Source organism: Carassius auratus, unplaced genomic scaffold (assembly GCF_003368295.1).
Source record: "Carassius auratus strain Wakin unplaced genomic scaffold, ASM336829v1 scaf_tig00034441, whole genome shotgun sequence".
In the NCBI taxonomy this organism is placed as follows: domain Eukaryota; kingdom Metazoa; phylum Chordata; class Actinopteri; order Cypriniformes; family Cyprinidae; genus Carassius; species Carassius auratus.
Window position 1 is genome coordinate 93 of NW_020526150.1, and position 22,436 is coordinate 22,528.

General features: G+C 38.8%; 1 pseudogene; it reads right to left on the reverse strand.

Annotated features, from left to right (window-relative positions):
- Nucleotides 1–272: 272 nt before the first annotated feature.
- On the reverse strand, nucleotides 273–20,838 carry LOC113081466 (protein bicaudal D homolog 1-like; annotated as a pseudogene).
- Nucleotides 20,839–22,436: the final 1,598 nt, after the last annotated feature.

A 22,436-nucleotide genomic window follows, 5' to 3' on the forward strand; every position in this document is an offset into this window, starting at 1 on the left:
AGTGTCACATGATCTTCAGAAATCATTCTTATAATATGATTTGCTGCTCTAGAAAAAAGTTTTTTTAATTAAATATTTTGATCAATTTAATGCATTCTTGCTGAGAAACATTCATTTCTTGCTTAAAAAAAATATGAAAATAACTGACTCCATACTTTTGAACAGTAGTGTATGAAATATAGATTATACTGAACAAAAAGCAACTCCATACCTGGTTACCTGTAGGTTAACAGGGTCGGGTGTGTTAGTTCTTGGTAGCGCTGTGGCACTGAGCAGGAGGAGGCTGCTGACTATCTAGAAGAGACTGACAGATTAGTTCTCACACAGCTAGACGGCAGAATAGAGCAGTGAGACAAGAGCAGCACAGACTATTATGTTTTTTTTTGGGTAGTTCACCCAATAATCAAAATGATGTCATTAATAACTCCCTCATGTCGTTCCAAACCCCTGAGACCTCCGTTTTCTTCAGAACACAGTTTAAGATATTTTAGATTTAGTCCGAGAGCTCTCAGTCCCTCCATTGAAGCTGTGTGTACGGTAGTAACGTTTTGTCCTGTCCAGAAAGGTAAGAAAAACATCATCAAAAGTAGTCCATGTGACATCAGAGGGTCCGTTGGAATATTTTGAAGCATCGAAAAATACATTTTGGTCCAAAATAAAAAAACGACGACTTTATTCAGCATTGTCTTTTTCTTCGTGTCTGTTGTGAGAGAGAGTTCAAATCAAAGCAGTTTGTGATATCCGGTTTTGCGAACGAATCATTCGATGTAACCGGATCTTTTTGAACCAGCTTACCAATCGAACTGAAGCGTTTTAAACGGTTCGCGTCTCCAATACGCATTAATCCACAAATCACTTTTTTAATGTGTCTGACACTCCCTCTGAGTTAAAACAAACCAATATCCCGGAGTAATGCATGCACTCAAACAGTACACGGACTGAACTGCTGTGAAGAGAGAACTGAAGATGAACACCGAGCCGAGCCAGATAACGAACAACAGACTGACTCGTTCTCGAGTCAAGAACCGTTTCTGTCAGACGCGTCGATTCGTGAACCGAGGAGCTGATGAAACTGCGCATGTGTGATTCAAGTGTGAAGCAGACCGACACACAGAGCGTCTGAACCAAACTGATTCTTTTGGTAATTGATTCTGAACTGATTCTGTGCTTGTGTTATGAGCGCGGGTAAACCATAGACAAGTAAAGAAATGGACACAGCGACCCCATTGGAACTCAATTGAGACAAGTGAAGCCCCATTTTTAGCGTTTTTAGCACTTCAGTTTCTGACGCGCAGGACTCAAACGAGCTTGACGACTCAGCAACCTGTCTGACAGATGTAAATCTTCTAGTAGCTGTGCGTGAAAACTGCCATCGTTAATCTTGCAGAGACGGCGGAGCTTGAGCGGGGAGAGAGTTTTTGTCGTGAGTGAGCAGGAGTAAATATTCTGATTAATTATTTTGTATAGTATTTTAAAAATGTAACACCAGTACGCCATATTAAGTTAATTGCCTGCGAACTTCTCCTCCTGTCTGGACGGTGATTTCTCTACTGTGCGACAGAGAGTCGAGGTGGTTATGACGCAATCGTTAGCCTATTTTTACAAAAACTGTTTCTACGGGGCCTTAATGTAACATAGAAAGGTAATGGAGCCCTTTATACATTGTCGTGCATCTTTAGAAATAAATAATGGACAAATGGAGTCTTTAAACGCCTCAGATGTAAAGTTATTCGCTGTCAAATTGACGCCAAATGAATGCAAAGTCAATGGGATGCTAACGCAAGTGAAGTTCTTGCTACAAGATGGCAGCTCGCGGCCGACTTCAACTTCCGGTCGACTTCCTTGCCGCCTGGGGTAAACCAAAGGCTTGAATCAAGGGCAATCATCGCCAATGACGCCATTATGTCGAGGGCAAAAAGAACCAGTGAACCGTTTCTTCAACCGATTTATTGAATCAAACTGCTTTGTTCTGAACTCACTCACAACAGACACGGAAGAGAAGACAATGCTGAATAATGTCGTCGTTTTTGCTATTTTTGGACCAAAATGTATTTTCGACATCTAACTGACCCTCTGATGTAACATGGACTACTTTTATGATGTTTTTCTTACCTTTCTGGACATGGACAGTATACCGTACACACAGCTTCAATGGAGGGACAGAGAGCTCTCGGACTAAATCTAAAATATCTTAAACTGTGTTACAGTTTTTAGAGAAACTAGTTACCATTATTCAAAACACACGTTAAGTGGGTGCATTTTCCAGTATATTCTTTTAAAAATATTAAGATGCTTTGACAACTGATAAAAACAGTCCTGATATAATGAGGACGCAGACGCAGTCAATGCATTTATACCTGTTATTTACAGTATATATGAAGAATATACAACATCACGGTCCAGTTCACATATACACTGTTTTCTGTAGGCCGTGTACTGTATACACATGCATGTGACAGCAGACAGGGACATGAATAACAGTCTGCCGTCAGTGTTTTGCATTTGTACAAAGTGTCTGTTTACAGTAACACACAGTAGAAAACACATTCATCACCGACTCCAGCTAGTGCAGAGCGTGACACATCGTTAACGTCATGAATGAGAGGAAATCAAAGAGAAAGTCATGCGGGAGCAGGAAGCATTTGACAGGTTCCCTCAAATTGGACGTCGGTCTGATTGAGGTGACAAGACATTGGGTTTTTAGATTTTGGAGCGGTGATGTCATCATGTGCAAACATGTTTGTTTGTTTGTTTGTGTGCATCAGGCCTCAGGTGCAACAGAGAGGAGGTCTCACATGGTTTCTGTCCTGATTTGAGAACAACACTCTTAAAACTGCTTCATGTGATCAAAGATGATTACATAAAGCCCTCTTTATGAACCAAAACGATCATCAGTTTCACCCATTTATCAGTCCCAGATTTGACTTCAATGCAGCAAAACCAGCATGAAACAGCACAAAATGCCTCATAAAATATAAGCAAGAATAGAGAAAAGATATTCTTTATAACTCCTTATAAAGATTGTCCCCTACTTACAGTTGTAATATTAGATCTAGTCACAAACAGAGTGCAAAACTAAAATTTACACCCGATTTCATGCAGTACTGAGGCCTGTGTGAGCAATAATGAATTAAACAATGAACTGGGAGCAGAATTGAGTCTTTCTGCAATAGCGGTGATGTTTCCATTAGAATCAATACAGGGTTTTTTTTTTAACTCATGATTACTGAAACTTAAGAAAAAAAATCCAATAGTACAATGCAATAAATTGTTATTTTATTATAAAAAAAAAATTGTTTTTGTTTTTTGGAAAAATTGCAGCAATTGCAGAATAAACCATTTATTTCAAAATAAAAATGTGAAAATGTATTTAGTGAAAACCAACAGTTAAAAAAAATGGCATGCAGGGAATTCATGGCACGCTTGGGTTGAGGGTTTGATACCTGTCAAATGCTTCAAGCACTGTGTGATGTGTTGTATGGTGTGGGTCAGATATAGCTCTAAAAGGCCAGTGTGTGGCCCATTCAGTGTCTATGGTGCAGCACACAAGACGTTTAATGGTAGAACACAGGCACCTTTCATGAAATACAGCAACATTTGGACAGAAAAGACGTTTAACAGATGTTTGGGCACATGCACGTCCTTCCCTAAGTGCGTTTTGACACTTCCTGCGCCATTTGGCAGCATGTTATCTGGCTGTGAGTTTTGTAGTATGCTGTTTTGCCAAAATGTGAATGCGTAGGGGGAAAACCATCAACAAAAACATCAATGCAACTGATAAAATGACAACAAACGGAAGAACACTGACTAGACAAGAACACGGGAACTGCATCTGTTATAGTGTAAATCACTGCTGCAGATCATATGTGCTGTGTTGCAATGTTATTGCCCTCCTTTAGACAGCTGAAAATGAATGATATTCCCTGAGAATTTAATCATCTAGATGCATCACTTTGTCATTGACATACATTCAATGCAGCGTCACTATCGTGTTCCTGTAAGCACTGACAATTTAATGAGTTCACATATGACCCAATCTTTACCAAAAAACTAAAAGTGTCTCCTTTATTTTTATAAACGTGACTCAATAATTTTTGCACATTCACCATTACATGGGCTGGGCCACTTTATAGGGTGTATCCACTGGATAGCTTTGTTTGGAACAGCATACTGCAGTATGCATACTGTACCCAGTATGTACAGTAACTCAAAGAAATGCAGATGTCCTACTACATTTTCCAACTTTTCTTTTTTTTTAAGGAATAGTTCACCCAAAAATGAACATTTGATATGTTATTATGGATTGTGGACTCGTATTTTGGCCAGAAGTGACAGTTTAGAGTTAAAATGCCTTAATGATGGATTTGTTTTTTACAAACATGCAGCATTTAGCTGAGTGGAGTAGAGTGGATTACTTGTGGCCTATTGTGATGTTTTTATCTGCTATCTGCTGAGCAAGTGATGCAATGCTACATTTCTCCAAATTGGTTTTGATGAAGACATCCCGGATGGCCTGAGGGTGAGTAAACTGTCAGCAAAGTAATTTTTCAGTATTATTTGAAAACAGTAGACAGTGTGCACTACACTAGATGCGGTATACTAGTATTCTATTCCAAACATAGCCATCTCAGAGACTGATACTGCATATAAAATCTCGTTGTTATAAATCAACCATTGACTCTCAGTGTTCAAATCAAGTGACAATCACACATTCACTAACGCTAACAACCCATAACAAAAGCGAAAGCGTAATCTGTTTTTAAAGTCCCTCATTGGTGTACTTGAAACAGTCCATGTGCACTCAGATCGGGACAGAGAACACAGTGTCCTGAGAACTGATCAACGGTCTCTTATGAAGAAGGCCAGGCCACTTGTGCTCCATTAAATCCCTGAGTTAAAAAATGAAATCACTCCCCCAAACACAGAAACCAGTGTGTGTCCTCCTCTCTGTGGCACCCGTCAGTAGCGGGATGCTGGGAGCCGTAGTTTCTGGGATACAGAGGACTGTAAGTGGACGATGGGGGCGTGTAGCGGGACGTAGAATGCTGGAAGTGGCTGGGATGGGGGCGGGATTGGGAAGAGCTCCACATGGAGCGGCGACTGGCCAATAGGGGCGAGCGGTAGGACGAGGAAGGGGCGGAGCCCGGGGAATAGTGCGACTGACTTGCATAGCGACGTGCCAGGATGGAGGTATGAGTGGGTAGGTTGGTGTAAGTGTGCGGTTCGACGACATATGCTTGAACGGCCATCGTCCAATGGCGGTACGGCATGTTTGGGGGCGTCCAGGAGGACGATGCGGGAGATGAAGGGGCCTCCAGGGAGGGCGGGCTATTTGGGGCGGACAGGTGGGTGGCTGTAAAGGTGTTTGTGGTGGGCGAGGTGATAGCGGCTGCTGCAGTAAGGACCTCGGTAATTGTCAAAGGGTGTCGGGAAGGGGCGGGACTGGAGATCCACTTACTTTGGGCGTACTGCTCCGCAGCCGGGACATTTTTCCCACACGGGGCCGGTGCGACTGCTCTTGGTCGAACTCCAGGTCTTCCAGCTTCTGCGTGAGGGCAAGTTTTGCTGGATGGCCATGCGGAGGAGAGAGTTCAGCGTCTTTTTCTCGTCCTCCGCCGCCGCGAGTTGTCTCTGCATCTCGTCCAGCTGAGACACATACTCATCACACCTGAACGGAAAGAAAGAACAAACTAGTGTTTGAGCTGGATGATTAATCGAAACAAAACCGATAAGGCTGTGGTTTATTTAAATAAATGATCATAATAATTTTTTCAGTGTCTCAGTAGAGATATAACGCAACATGAGCCAGCCATCTTTCCAAAGTTGTAATTAGAAACACTTATAAACTGCCTGTTTATCAGCTTTACAGTGCTTTCTGTGGTTTTCAGCCAAAATAAAAAACTTGATGGTTCAACATAAAATAATAATTTTTTATTAAATATAGTTTTTTTTATTTTACAGTAAAATATTGCACTCTTAATTTATTTTTAGAATTTAATAATAATTTAAAGGTTTCTTGTTTAATATTTTATTTAGTGTAGAAGTAAAAATTATTTTTATTATTATAAAGTCATATTGATATATAACCAAAAAAATAAATTAAATAAATAGAAATAGAAAAATTAATTAGATTTTTCCATGCGGTTTTCAGTCAAAATCATCAAAAAGCTGGATGTTGCAACATTTTAAAGTTGAATTGTAAAATAAAATAATTATTATTTTACCTAAACGTTTTTTTTATTATAATTTTACAGTGAAATATTATTACAGGAATATTTCTAATTTTGTTTCATTTTTTATTTACTACTACTAATTATTATTATTATTTTACATGGACATATTACAAATTGATTTTTTTTCTTACGTTTTATTTAGTAGAAGTAGTAGTAATAATAATAATTATTATTAAGATATATTGATATATCACCCCAAAACATCTAAATAATAAAACAAAATCTGAAAAATCACAATTAGTTTTCCCCCCATCATGCATCTCTAATTAGTATGACAAACATCCTCTCAGATGTGCTGTGGACGCTAAGGTGGATTCATTATTCAGTCATCTGTCCACCTGAATTTGCTCTCAACTGCAAAAATTAACCAAATCTCATTTGGGAAAAACTTGACAGATATTGCTTCGGCAGCAGTCTCTAAGCTTATGATGGATGCTGCACCAGTGAACGTTGTAAAGCAATGTTGGAAAATAAACTAACTTAAACAGAATTTCAGCAGCATGACAGCTGGAAAATAATATCTTTTTTCCAGTATTAAGCTTTGTTTTCCAATGAGTAGCTCTTTTTGCACTTTGTATTGTATGCTCTTTCCTAAAATGAACTTCTTTATAAAGAATGATTTGATTTGTTTTGGAGAAATGGTTAATTGAAATGAACTACAAACAAATGTATTTTGTGTATAGTGTATTTCTCACCGTGTGGCGAACATGGCTCTGAGGGAAGAGAAGGTGGCCGCATCTTCTTTCAAGGCCTTTAGCTCATTCCTCAGCTTCATCATGGTCTCCGTCACCATCGTCTTCTCATTTTCGTATTTACTCTTCAGGTTGGCCAGAGCCACCTCAGCCGTCTATGAGCATTACAACCAACATTATGTCCAATAATCAACTCGTTCTGTCAACAGTGGGTTAACTAAGCACTATTGCTAAATATAGGACCAAATTATGACCATTTAAGGTGTTTTTTGAAAAGAATGCATTTAGATTTTTCTAACTCAAAAACCACAGTTGGTTGCACATGGACTATTATAGCAGCCCTGCTAAATATGTTAGTTTCCATATGGGATGCAGTTACCAAATAATTGTTTTGGTTTACAGGCCCACTTTAAGAATGCATAATCTAACTTTATTCAGTGAACTTTTCATTCAGCTGAACTCTTGTAGTTGGAGTAACTAAGAACTCCTCTTGTGTGTGTTTGCACATAGTAATGGATGTAGTAATTACTTTGCAGCCCATAGAGAGCAGCACTTTCTCTCTGGTATGGGATCGATAAATCATAATGTGCATTAATCATCTCTGGCCTGGAAGGGTCATACAACATTGCTTTATATCACACAGTGGCCAACAAGGATAAAGAAATGATGTGTTGGATACAGTCCCTTTTCATTAATGTTTCATTTAAGCGGCTATACATCAAACTCCTCCGTCGAGGTGCATATTTACAAGATACTGGAGCTTTTGAGAAAGATCTAACCATTAGATTTGCCAATGTTTGCCAACTTAGCGTTATCAAATATATAAAAAATTCTCTGTTTGGTTTAAGGCACTTGTGTTCACAATGTAAGTGAATCAAATCAAACCACAAAAGAAGAGGTGGATGAGCATGATTAAATTGTGGGTGCTTTTAGGGATGACTGAGACCATTTGAGGTGTTCATACCTTATATCAGCCCAAAACTTATAGTTATAAAACTTTATACGCGAGGCTACTGTAAGCTAAAGTTAGCAACTCATGTGAAAACGTATTGTAGAAGTTACAGAGCAACGTTAATAAGAATAAATTGCAAAGTGGACCAGACTTAATGCCCACAGTTAAAAATCTTGGATTGCAAGACTGTATGTGAAACTTAATGACTCGTATGGAAATTTAAGTTTTAAATGCAAAAAAATGCAGAAGCTAATACAGAGCAATGTTAATGAAATATCAGAATGAGCCATAAAGTGGACTTTATGTCGATAGTTAAAAATCTTGGTAAGCAAGACAACTGTAGGTGAAAAATAGCCATTAATGTGCAAGCATAACAGTTTTGCCAAGAAATTTGATGTGAGAATGTTACAAAGTAGACCAGGCTTAATGCTAATGGTTAATAATCTTGGACTAGTGTAGGCGAAATATAGTGATCTATAGAGAAACTTAACAGTTACAGAGTGGTCTGAATAAGATGGCTGGAATAAGTAGCAAAGTGGACTAGACTTTATGTAGATAGTTAAAAATCTTGGTATGTAAGACTGCAGTAGGCTAAAGATAGCCTTGGTAACCGGTTTACCAAGAAATTCAACATCAGAATAAGATGCAAAGTGGACCAGGCTTAATGCCGATGGTTAATAGTCTTGATACTCAGGGCTACTGTAGGCAAAAGATAGCAACCCATGCAGAAACATAATATTTTTTACTAAGACACGTAGAAGCTACAAAGTAACTTTAATGAGAAGCCAGGGTCTCAGTCAGTGTAAAGGCTCCCATGGTTGAATACTCCCAGGCCTCATGGCAATCAATAGGATGCAGGGTAATAAACAGAGCTGATTAGCCTACCTGCTTGTTGGCTTTGAGCACAATGCGCAAGGTTGCAATCTGCTCCCTCTTTGTGCTCAGGAGGGACTTGAGCTTGAGAATCTCCTCCAAACAGGCCTCCTTGTCCTTGTCCATCAGCGGGGCGAGTTCATTGGCAGCCGCTCTCTGGCGGGACAGCTGGAGCGAGCGGTCCACCGCCTTCTGCAAGTGCTTGATCTGGTCACGGATGATGGCGTTGAGGTGGTGGATGTTGGTGGGTTCACGCCGGAGGTCGGATCCGGTGACCGACTCTGGTGCTGGGGATGACGATGAAGATGAGGAAGAGGCACTAACCACAGGGGAACCCAGTGGCGTACGGACCGGGCTCTGCTCAGCATTGAGAGGTTCTTTGGATGGTGAGTCCGACGGGCTGCGAGACTCGGTGGATGTTGCGGCGTTAATCGCTGCTAAACGGCGTGCGAGGCGCGGGGTCAACAGCACACGGTGATCGTCCTGCCCCTTGTGGCCAGGGGTGGAAATGCGCGTCGGGGTCCGGCCCTGCCGGTAATAGTCCAGCATAACACGGTTGGGTGTCTCATTATTGCACAGGCAGACGTGGTGGTAAAGTTGCGCTAACTCCTCACTGAATGTCGCTAGCTCTTCTTGGGCGGTTCCCAGGATTCCCTGCGTCTCCAAGCCTGTGTTATTGGCGGCCCGCAGCTCGCGTTCCAGATTCACCGCCTTCTCCCGGCTTTCCCTGCATCTGCGCTCCAGCTGTGCCACTTGTGTCTCCAGCTCTCGCAGCTGTACCTTGCCCCGCTCTTCCGCCCGCGCTCTTGCCTCCACGCTCTCATTATATCTATCCTTCACCTCCTTAAGCTCCGCCTTCAGCCCTACCACCTCCGTCACAGCCACCCTGTATTTACATTGCAGCAATTCCAGACTCGGCCCTTCCTGGACGCCAGGGATGCATGTTGTCTCCTCTTCTTCGTCTTCCTCTTCCTCCTTGTTTTCCTTACTGCTGTGCTTGCGACAGAGTTTCCGGAATCGCTCGCCCAAGCGGCTGGCCTTCTCGTGCTGCTCGGTCAGCGCCCCCTGTGTGTGACGGAGCAAAGCCTGTGATTCCTGCAAGCTGTTTGAGCAAAGACGCTTTTTCAAGTTCCACCTGCAGCACATAAACAAGGCAACTAATGAGTTTACATGCAAGTTGGTGTATGCAGGTTAGTCCTGATGCTGGTGAAGATGATTGATAAACCATCAGAACCATACAAAACATCAGTGAAATCTTGTAGGTGAGAATAGTCAACCAGCAAGGATTAGATATCACCAAACTGTCCTCAAGTGATTAATCAAAGTGCATTAAAGCAATTGTTTTGTAGTACAACTTTTCTCAAATGTTATGTTTAAATGAAGCCATTGGATGAAGCCAGGTTCAAAACTCTTGTTTCATTTTGTTGACATATTACCATTAGTTCTTAGCGGATGTTTTCAGGCTTAGTGAATGAAAAAAAAGACTCTATCAACTCAAAAAAATGGCCTTTAAAAATATGCATTGTAATTAAAATCTACAGCAGTAAAAACATAACATTTAATAAAACAAACACATAAATGTGTATTTTGGATGTTTTCTTGCATTAGTCTAAAAGAAGAATGCTTTTGCCTGTAATGTGTTGGCTTAAACTAATGCATGCAAAGGAGCATTTAATTGCTCAGGAGACTTAATGTAGATATGCTTAATATAATCAACCCATATGTTTCTCCTAGAATTAATTTAAAAGCAGGCCACACATGGATGGTGCATTTTGCACAGTTAATGCATATTCATTGTTTAACATGGATGCAAAGTTCATATGTATATGATTCAAATGAACTTGCACTAGGAACAGTGATCTCTTGTGAGAGGAAGGATATAAATAAGCCAGTAACATGGCCCATTAGTGTGTATGGTGGTCTCATATTTCATCCCACGACACTGCAGCATCCAGTTGTAAACAGAACAACGCCTAAACCAATGCAGCAGTCGTTTCTCACTATGTAGGATCTTGAGCTTTTAAAAAAAGCTTCAAAATATGTGAATTAAGAGAAAAAAAAACATCCCAAAGATATACTTAAAAGAATCTTAAAGCTTTGCATGCTGATAGAAATGTTTATATATTCATTATATGGGTGTAGCTTACATAAGCTCTGCTCCTTCATCCTCACCTGCTGAAGTTGTTGTCTTAGCTTCAAGATTTCAGGGCCATTGAGCTCACTGAAGAGATCAGGGGTCAAAATTTCAGTCTTTCTCAAACCCGTTGGCCTGAAGTCTCCATTTAGTCGGCTCAAGGCTGAACCCGCCGCACCCTGAAGCAGATGTCCATTGCACTTGCCCCCGTCCTCGCTGCTGGGCGATGTGGCGGCTGTCGGGGTGGCACTGCCACTAGGTGGCGCTGAGGTCAGGGCGATCAGATGGGCACAGCCTGAGCTGAAACCCCCGTCACACACGGTTAGATGATGTGCTAATTCCTTGCGCAGAGCGTACTTCTGTTCTCGCACGCTTTTCAGAGAATCCAAAGCTTCTTCCAACTGGCTCTCGGAGATGTCCTTCAGGCACAGTGCGTCTTCTAATTGGCTGTTAAGCAAGGCTGTTTCCTCCTTCAGTACTTTGATTTCATGCTTCAAACCTTCATACTCCACCTGAAAGAACAGAGGATAACCATTTGTCTTGATTCTGGAAATATCTGAGACTGTTTCTACCTAACCTGCAACGAACACATATGATGCTTAAATGTCTTTTTAGTTTTGAGAATATATTTGAACATTTACAGTAATATAATTGAGTGTATTTATGCCATCTGTGGCTTAATGGTCAGAAGTTATTTAAATCATTTATAAAATATGTTCAATATAAAATAAAAAATATACACACTTATAAGATTTATTAATATGTACTGTATAAATATTTAACTTTTTAGAAGATATTTGAATATCAGTTTAAATATAATTAATTTAAAATATAAATGTAAAGACTTTTAAGGTCGTTGATTTATATAAAATAAATAAAATGTATTATAGTCAATTGGTAAGAAAATATGTATTTAAAAATAAGTATAATATAATTTAACAAAAATATAAGAAAAATAATGAAAAAGTCATAATCAATAAAAATGTAATATTTACATATAAATATAATCATATATTTTTTTTATTATATACATATTTAAGTTGATAAGTTAATAAATTAATACAAAAGTTTTTTTAAGTAATCAATCAATTCACATATGATGTTTTATAACTTTAATAATAATACTTTATCATTTAATAATATTTAAAAAATAATATAATTTCAGATGGTTGGGGAAAATTAAGTTGGGGAAACACAACTGAATGCATGTTGCATATGATGGAAGTGATCTAGTTTTGTGTCAGCAAGTTGGTTTTAAAAATGTATTGGGTGATGATATTATTAACTTAGGTCTGAAACCAGAAAGACTGGTGCAAAGACATTTTTCTGGCCCAGAACTTGCTTTCCTTTAGTGGAAATGTGTCTCACCAGGGGTTAATTGTGAGTGTGTTTACCTGGTTCTGCTTGAGCGTGGACACCAGTTTCTGAAGCGAGATGTTCTCCTCCTCCAATTCGGTGTAGTCTTGCAGTAATCTGGCCTCTCTGAATTTATACTCCTTGATCTCCTCTCTCATCCGGCTTCTCTGCAACTCCAACATCTCATTACTCTGAGAGACACAGAGGGGAAAGACCTATCAAAACCTGCCATGAGGATACATTTATGATGTCAAACCTAGAATTGATTAATGCAGAGAGTGTGTGACCTCTCTCAGCTCCAGTAGGATGGTGCTGAGTCTCTCGTTCTCAGCCTGCGTGCAGGAGGCCTGCGATCTGCTGCTTTTCAGCTCGGCCTGCTGCTCCAACAGGCGGCCCATGTAGTACGCTTCCTTAGTGGCTGACTCCTGGAGCAGCGTCTCTTCGTTGCTCTCCCCATCTTCAGCCACCTTCTTTTGGGTGGTGTACACCTGGCTGAAAGCCTGAGGAAGAGAAAGAAGAAGAAGTGTTATATGATATGCATGCATAAAAAGCATGCAAGAAACACTTCAGCTGCATCCCGATTTTTACTTAAAATCTAGTATATAGTATGGGAGATCAGAATTAATGCATCGCAAATTACAGGACATTTTAAATAGTATGCATTTAAAAAGTTTGGGCTAATAGCCTATTTTCACACAATCACTTGCAATAAAAAGTTTTTCAGTTGTAAAATAATGGGAAGGAATGCATCCGTTTTTCATTTAAGTGAAACCCAATTTTAAGGCAGTGGATTTAGCTAGACGGTAACACAAAAAGCAAAAGCGGTCTGTGATTTATAGGGATAGGCGTATAGATACTGAAGTATCAGTATATCAATATTGATATAAGAATCAATACTAAGGTGTTTTTTTTTACCTGTGATTTTAATGCATTTAATGCATACAATATGCACTCATTTGGATGAGTTGGTTGCTGTTCGTGTGTCTTTTTTATCTAATATTAAAATTGTAGTAGTTCAAAAGCAAAGGTGTAAAGTGCAGGAGACACTGATTCGGTGACCTCACAATACAAGGTGAAGTTCAGGCAACATTGTTCATAATCCGGAAGGCGTGAGAGGAATAGATGACAATGGTGATCTCGCATAAGACACTGAGAAATCAATGCAGCGCTCAACCGAGAAATAGTGTAAAAAATCAATTAGGAGATGCAGAGGAGCTTAGTGCTTCAGGTATGAAATCACAGACTTATGGACAGTGCATTATGGGACAGAACCGATCACAGCGTTCTACAGCATGATGGGAGACAGAATGACCGAATGTCTAGTGTACTGTGTGAGAGTTACTATTACTATCGCTCAAATCAGTTTAACCCACATCTAACTCAAGGTATTAATCGTTGAGACCGAATTTTCCCTTGAGAGGGTCTATGAAAACCATGCCAAGATCTTCTTATTGGACAATATTGTGTGACGATAATTCCAGGATATGGGGAAGGCTGTAAAGTTAAGGTAGTTAACTGATAATGACAGTATTATATAGTTTTATCAAGAAAACCTCATGTAATATTAGTTCATGTGTTAGCTCAGACTATATTTAGGCATTTCAGTAACATGGAGTGACTCTTCCCTCGTGTGTTATAATGAGTGACGCACTGGGCCTTTATCACAGGACTCTTATCACGCTTTATTCATCCCACAAATCAGTAACTTGATTTCAGACCTTGTGATGTGGAATAATCACAAATTAAACAGATGAATGTTGATCATGGCAGCGGGTCAGTAATCTGCACCAGGGTTGAAAGGTTAACACCAGACCAGCTTTGGCTCTTACCAAAAGCATTTATTACATAATAACATGAACTACATCACAGCCATCAGGTCTAATCAAGCACAATATCATGTTCATTTTTCCTTATAAAAGAAATTGTCATCTTATTATTTATTATATATTCTGAGGTAAGATTCTCTTCTGCCAACAACAATATTAGATACTATTTTTATATGCAATGATATTTCATACTGATTTATCATGACGATCATGTCTGAGCTCCTTTGACTGTATTTCTTTAAAAAGCTTTGAGATACTTTCACTATACCCCAACAATGTGAAACTGATTAAATAAGGAATAATTGATGATGACTGCATCTATCTATCTGTCTGTCTGCCTGTCTGTCCGTCTGTCAGTCCCTCTGTCAGTCCGTCTGTCCCTCCGTCTGTCTGTCCGTCTTTCAGTCTGTCTATCTGTCCGTTGGTTTGTCTGTCCGTCTGTCTGTCCATCTGTTTGTCCGTCAGTTTGTCGGTCTGTCCGTCAGTTTGTCCATCTTTCAGTCTGTCCGTCAGTTTGTCTGTCCGTCAGTCCATCTTTCAGTTTGTCGGTCTGTCTGTCAGTCCGTCAGTTTGTCCATCTTTCAGTCTGTCCGTCAGTTTGTCTGTCCGTCAGTCCGTCTGTCCGTCTGTCTGTCCGTCTGTCCATCTTTCAGTCTGTCTGTCTGTCCGTCTGTCCGTCAGTCCGTCAGTTTGTCCATCTTTCAGTCTGTCCGTCAGTTTGTCTGTCCGTCATTCCATCTGTCTGTCTGTCCGTCTGTCTGTCCATCTGTCTGTCCGTCTTTCAGTTTGTCTGTCCGTCTGTCTGTCCGTCTGTCCATCTTTCAGTTTGTCGGTCTGTCCGTCTGTCCGTCAGTTTGTCCATCTTTCAGTCTGTCCGTCTGTCCTTCAGTTTGTCTGTCCGTCATTCCGTCTGTCCGTCTGTCTGTCCGTCTTTCAGTCTGTCCGTCAGTTTGTCGGTCTGTCCGTCGGTCCGTCAGTCCGTCAGTTTGTCCATCTTTCAGTCTGTCCATCAGTTTGTCTTTCCGTCAGTCCGTCAGTCTGTCTGTCCGTCTGTCTGTCCGTCGTCTGTCCGCCTGTCTGTCCGTCTTTCAGTCCATCTGTCTGTCCATCAGTCCGTCTTTCAGTCCCTCTGTCTGTCCGTCTTTCAGTCCGTCTGTCTGTCCATCAGTCCGTCTTTCAGTCCCTCTGTCTGTCCGTCTTTCAGTCCGTCTGTCTGTCCATCAGTCCGTCTTTCAGTCCCTCTGTCTGTCCGTCTTTCAGTCTGTCTGTCTGTCCGTCAGTTTGTCTGTCCGGCAGTCCGTCTGTCCATCTGTTCATCAGTCTGTCTGTCCATCAGTCTGTCAGTCCATCTGTCTGTCCATCAGTCTGTCAGTCCGTCTGTCTGTCCGTCAGTCCGTCTGTTCGTCTGTCTGTCCATCAGTCCGTCAGTCCGTCTGTCTGTCCGTCAGTCCGTCAGTCCGTCAGTCCGTCTGTCCATCTTTCAGTCCGTCTGTCCGTCTTTCAGTCTGTCCGTTCTAGTTTTAACAGTGTTGGTGGGTTTTTCAGATGTATGCTGGCGCTGTGAGAGGCAGGCAGTAAAATGAGTCTTATAATTTTCTGTAGAGAGCTCCACACAAACACCACGGATCGATATGAAGGCCCGTGGGCCGCAGTGAACCTTTATATGTGACCCACTCTGCAGCAGAGCTCAAAGTCAGTTTATTTCTGTACAGGAATCAGATCTCCAACAGAAACATGATGACTCTTAGATGCTTGTTGCTCAATGCTTGTGAGAGACAGCTGGTGGAAACCATGCCTCCATGTCTGGAAGGTGTTTTTTAATACAAAATAATTATTAGCATTAATCAGCTACTGACGGCTTTGACATTGCCTGAATTTGTGAAAGTGTGCTTGAGAGTTATATATATTGTCTATATTAACTGGTATATGATTACATTTCTGTATATGATCAAGAACAGTTTAACATATCATATTTGAGTCAGAGAGAGCCAATAAAATAAGCAGTTATGCTTAACAAAAACTTATCAACAAAAGACTAAATTAACTATATTGATGAAAGGAAGTGAAGCCTATTTTTTTTACTGTTTTATAAAAATAAAAAAGACAGATAGTATTTAAATATATTGTTAAAATGATTTACACTGTATTACAATAATGACACCGTTGAGCATAAAGAGATTAAATTAAAAATTAAAAGTTAATGTGTTTCTTACAAAGATAATGTTACATTTAAATTGCTAAAAAACATAATATATAAATTATATATTTAATAATATAAAAATTTTACAAATATAAACATGTATATACATATATTTTAAACATTATGTTTCAATATATAATAGATTGTTTAGCTGTATTGCTTAAATTATTGACATTGAATTACAATAATGACGTCTCTTAAAAATAAAGACAATTTACAAAATGTGATTGCATGACAATAATGTCATATATGCTTTGTTTTCTTTATGCAAATGAATTTATAATTTTATTTACTCATGATTTTAGTGTTAAATGTGACCCGGATGTGCAAGATTCACCCAGGCACTTTTTTAATGAAGCCAAGTGCATGACATCACTCATCATGTGAATTATGCAGCAAATGTTTCTCTGTGCATATTATACAACCTGATGTCTGCCCCTAAGTGCCTGGATCTGTCCAATCCATAATTCATAACTCAATGTCTCCAAGCTCTGGCCTGAGCACTTCAGGAACTTGGCATGAAGAGATCCGTCACTGGATAATTTCAAAATATAAAGTGGATGCTTCAAATGTCACAAAGCACCTTTTTGTCTTCATTCAACATTATATCTGTTGTTTCAATATAATGGTTTGCCGAGGTTATTTTGAAAACATATGCTGAAATCTCCTCTTGAGCTGTTTTAAAGCATCTTTGCATGACATGACATGCTTCTCCACCGACTGATGCTTTTTGCTCTGAGCTGCTGCAACTAATGCACCTCTGTATTTTTCATCTGACGCACATTACCAGCCACACATGGTGCACCACCGAGAAAACCAACCCCAGTTTAGAAATGAGTGATTTCCTCATCTGGAAACCACTTCAGCATGCTCTTAAAGCATATTACCACCAATCAGCAATTAGCAAATGCAGTCCAAACATTCATCAACAGTGAATAGGTAACATTTTAAAATTAATGTGTAAATGGCCCTAATAATAAGCCATTACAGCAATCAGATTAATCATATAATAATCTAAAGATATTCAAATGCAAGAACCCAGAATTCTCATGAAAATAAAACGAAACTCTCCTTTTTTCCACTTGAATAAAGCACATCCTCAAATATCTCTAGGTGTTATCGCTCTAAATTCAGATTCAATCCTCAAAGCCTTTAGAAGACTCTCAGTCGGAGTGAAAAATGATGTACTGAGGATTGAATGTATATCAGACACGTTACACCCAGACTAGATGACATCTGAGTGTGTTTTGCTTGTATTTGGGATATTAAAGGAACAACTGTTGATGCTGTGTTTGATTGGCAGCTTACAAGCCACAACAGACACCGATAATGATGCCAATATTGCAAATGGAGGTAAACCGGCATCAGCCAATAAACTGTCAGCTATTCTTGTTCATTATGAAAGACTGTGGGAAGTGTGTTTGTGAGGCTCGCTCTGAATGATTCATGTGATCAGAGGAATGCAAGTAAACAACTATAAAGACGTTTTGAACAAACTCCTGTTCATTATGAAGAGAAATAGTCTGTGCACTAAGAGCAGTATGAATGGCCGTTTGTAATGGGAATTCTTGGGAAGGTCACATGAGGCTCCTGGAAGCATCTGAACTCACCAGGTTATGGATTGGCCAAAGAAACAGAAAGGACTCTGGGAAACATGCTTTTGCAAAAAAAAAAAAAAAAAATAATAAATAAAATATATATATATATATATATATATATATATATATATATATATATATATATATATATATATTTTTTTTTTTTTTTTTTTTGCAATATAATAACAAAACATTATTTTATTTTATAATATTACTTTTATTATTTACATTTTTAAGCATATTATTTCCCCAGTCTCAAGTTTATAGTAGCAGGCCGATGGGGAGTCTTGAATGTCAGAAATAGATATTTATGAATAATATATCAGCAGATGCCTTCATCATCTGGTATGCCTCAGATTACCATTACTATTTCATACACCCGGGAATACAGATAATTACCAACAAAATGCATATTACAAGAACTTATATGAGCTATGTTCAATAATGACAATAAAAAAAAATCTAACTGGATTTTAATTTACAGGCATCACATGCAGACAAAGATTCTAATATACCTTCACTTGTGTGTGTGTGTGGTGTGTGTGTGTGTGTGTGTGTGTATATATATTATACATACTTGTATGTAAACATAAGAAATGCTAGAATAAAGAATCTAATAAAGTGGATAAAAGGGTTAGAAATATTGATTATACATTTTTTTAAAACATTCTTACAATACTTATTCTTTCTTTAGTTTGACCTGAATAATAATAAAATATTTTTACCCAATAGTTTGTATTTTATGATTATATCATGCAATATCGATGGTTTTAATCCCAGTACATCATCATACAGAAGAAAATCGCTAAATGCCAAATTTCTGACCAAGTTTCCAGCGCAGAGCTGATCTGTTAGTCAACGATCAATTACAGTTCATTGAGATTTTAATGGAGAACCCGAAGCAGCCAATTAAAGATCTGCTGAGTGTATTAGCAAAGCCTGCCAATTCTCCTTTTCAATCACATGTTCTTATTTTCCATCTTTATCAGCTCCAACCCAAGAAAAGCTAAAAAATCAAAGCAGATGTTTCATGTTAAATCAATGGCTTTGGGTTTCATGACAGTCTTTATACTCAAGTGCTCATGAAGGACTCTTGAATCAGACGTGTTTCTATGTGACTCAATCTTATTATCTGTTAGTGTGTTTGCTAGCAGCCGTCGCCATGAGCTAACATTCAGCACAGTCCACCGGAGCCAGCAAGAGTAATAAACTCAGACTGTGGGAATATAGACGAGGATGCACTGTGTGATGAAACGCATTAGGCAAGAACATCATTTCCTCTGCAAGTCTTTTGAGACAGCTGCTGAGGATTTAAAAGTAGCTACATCATTAGAGCTAAATTGTGTTGCAAGTAAATAAATGTTGCAAACAAACAGGCTTGAGCAGACACACGATCTTTGACAGCCACAAAACAACATATATTATTCAAGCCACTGAAGATGGAGGATCGCCTTTTCTGTATGATATTTCCTGTCGTACAAAGGCCATCGACGCAAAATCAGAGCCACTGACTGCTTTATTTCTGCTGATATACCCACAACTGCAGTTTCAGTACAGCAGTCTCTAGTGTGTGTGATTTACAGGACATCAGTTACACTTGCTTTGCTTTTCATGTAGTTAAAATATTTTTTGTGACTAGCAATTTTTTCTGCTATAATCTGTTCTGTTCTGCAATTCTTTCTACTGTTTTCTGCACACATATTGGATGTCAATCTATCTTTGACAATATTCCATTCTATTATTCTAATATTTGCTTTTCAATAACATAATATGTTGTCAATATTCTTTTCCAAAAACACAACATGACATGAACCGATTTGTGATTCTATTTTACTTATTTAGTAAGTTCTTTTTATTGGTGTATTTATTTATTTGCAATAGTCTAATTCGTTCTACTCTTTTCAATAATAACATAACTGGATTTTTGACAATATTCTATTCTATTGTTTTCTTTTATTATTTTTAGTATAACAAAATACTGTATATGTTGACATTCTAATTCTAAAACATAAAATGACATTGCAAAAGTCTACCCCTATTCAATAACATAACCAGATTCTTTACAATATTATATACTTTATTATTATTTTAGGAAAGCATAACACAGCATAACACACATGCTGTCAATATTCTAATCCAAACATTACATGACATGAACAGGTTTTTGCAATCGTCTATTGTATTCTACTTTTTCTTTTTTTTAAATAAGCAGATTTTGTTTGCTGTAATCTAATATATTGTATTTTTTTTATTTCCCATATCATAAAACATCATATTATAAAATATCAGTGATCTATTCCATAACATAACAGGATGTGACCAGAGTTTTGCCAACATTTAATTCTATTGTTTTCTATTTTGTTTATTTCTCCATAACATAATGAAATATATTTGTTGACAATATTCTATTCCATAACAACATGACATGAACGGATTTTTGGAAACACTCTATTCTACTTTGTTGTTTTAAGGTGTTTTTTTTTTTTTTTTTTTTTTTATTCTGTTATGTGCTATAACATAGAACCACAACAGGCCCTTGTTTTTAAACGGAGCGGTCAGTGCATTGAGAGGAGAGTGAGCTGTACCTCCTGCAGCTGCTCCAGCTCCTGTCTGAGGGTCTCCTGCTCGGCCTCGAGCTCCGCATACTGCTGTTTGAGGCTCTGGTTCTCCTCCAGCACCGCCAGCCCGCACTCCGCCGCCCGGACCTTCTCCCGGTTCGCCTCCGCGAGCTCGCGCTTCAGCCGCTCCACCGACTCCCCGCATCCTCCTCCTCCGCCCCCAGCAGCCATCGGCTCGGCCCGTCCCCTCCACTGCGCTGGATGGACGGATGGATGGAGGCACCTACACCTTATACCCGAGCCAATACAAAGTGAAAGATCCAGTCATACTAACAACAGAAGTCGAATTAATTGAAATCCGAACTCATTTCGAGCTGAAAAGGGCCTCGCTTTCTTTCTTTCTTTCTTTCTTCCTCTTCTTTTCTGCTTGATCATGGTGTTGGGTCGCCATCATCGCTAGGATGGAGAAAAGTGGTCCAACTCTTCAGCTCTCCTCCTACTGTGACGTCAGCGCATCTTGCTGCAGCCCTTCCCGAAGACCGTGCTCATACATATCAAGTAGCGCCGACGTTGCTTAGTAACTTTCCTAATTAATATTCATAAGAGGCTAGGTCGCCAGCATACTAATGTTCGCCTTTCAGCCTATCAAGTAGGGGAACGCCACATCACGTCATTAATATTCATGGAGTTCAGCCTTTGCAGGCAGGATTATATATTTGTTCGTATTTATTTATTATTTACGTCTTACTCATTTGTCATAGCTATTATAGGATATAAACTTATAATCAAAAATAAGTCATATTTCAGTCTGTTTGAGGAATGATGTGCTAAAAATACCACAAGAGGGCAGAAGTGCACTGAATATTGAAATATTTTCAAAACAATACTGCACATAGCCTATTTTTAACGGATTTGCTCACTTACAGTTCATCATATTTTAGTTTTTTTTTCTCCACAAAAATCCCTTATTCGACATATGCGTATCTCAGCAAATATTGATTAGCCCCTGTCTATTGACCAATTAGAGACCAGATTTTGTGCCGTAGTCAGAAGGGCGCGCTGATAAGAGCGAGATAGTAGGGTTTCACTTCATTGCTTAGAGGCTGTAAAAGCAGATAAACACGAAGGTGAAAAGTTGAGCATTTGGAAGAGTAATAATGTCAAGGTAAGTCCACAAGCAGTAAAATAAACAAAAGTGTGTGAAGGTGCAGGGAAAGTCGTGAACTCGCCACAACAGACACACACACAAACATGAATCTGTATTTTTAGGACCATTATTGTGACTATGTTTTCCCAGTTGTTTACGAGAGAATTTTTTTATAACACATTATCAAATATAGCGTTTAACCAAAGCCTCTTTAATAATAAAACAGTCTCTTTTTGCAATTTTGCATTCAACTTCAACTACCGATTCGCAAATGAATCATTCTTAAGAGTCGGATCATTTCAGTGTTTTTGTTTTTGGAGATCCCGGCAAACTCTACGAACAGAAACAAAATACAGAAAAAAAGTTTTTACTTTTAGATATGGTTTCCAAATACATTTTAATGTCATTTTTAAATCGTTCGAACATAGGCCTTTTTGCCATTCCACTTGACTTGATGAATAGTCCTGTAATAACAAGTAATTATAACAATTAAATCATAAATGCTAGACTTTATTCACTATCCAATGAAAACCCTAACACCAGCTTCTGAAAACTAAATTGTATTTATTTATTTATTTATTTTTTAATTTAGTAGGGTGATATCAGCTAAATTGGGCCACTTTTTGGTAAATCGTTTGGGACAATAATACAATACCATATATGCCTATTCCATGTGTATTTATGATTAATAATGACTGTTTTTGATAATTTTGTGTTGAAATTATGTAATAAAATATAATTATTTAGGCCCTACAGTTCTTGAAACATCAGTTGTGCCAACTTTTTTTGCATGAGCAGTTTAAGGTAAAATGGGCCAGCTGTTCAGGTAAAATGGGCCGTTCAAACTGCAAAGGGAAATAGTAATTT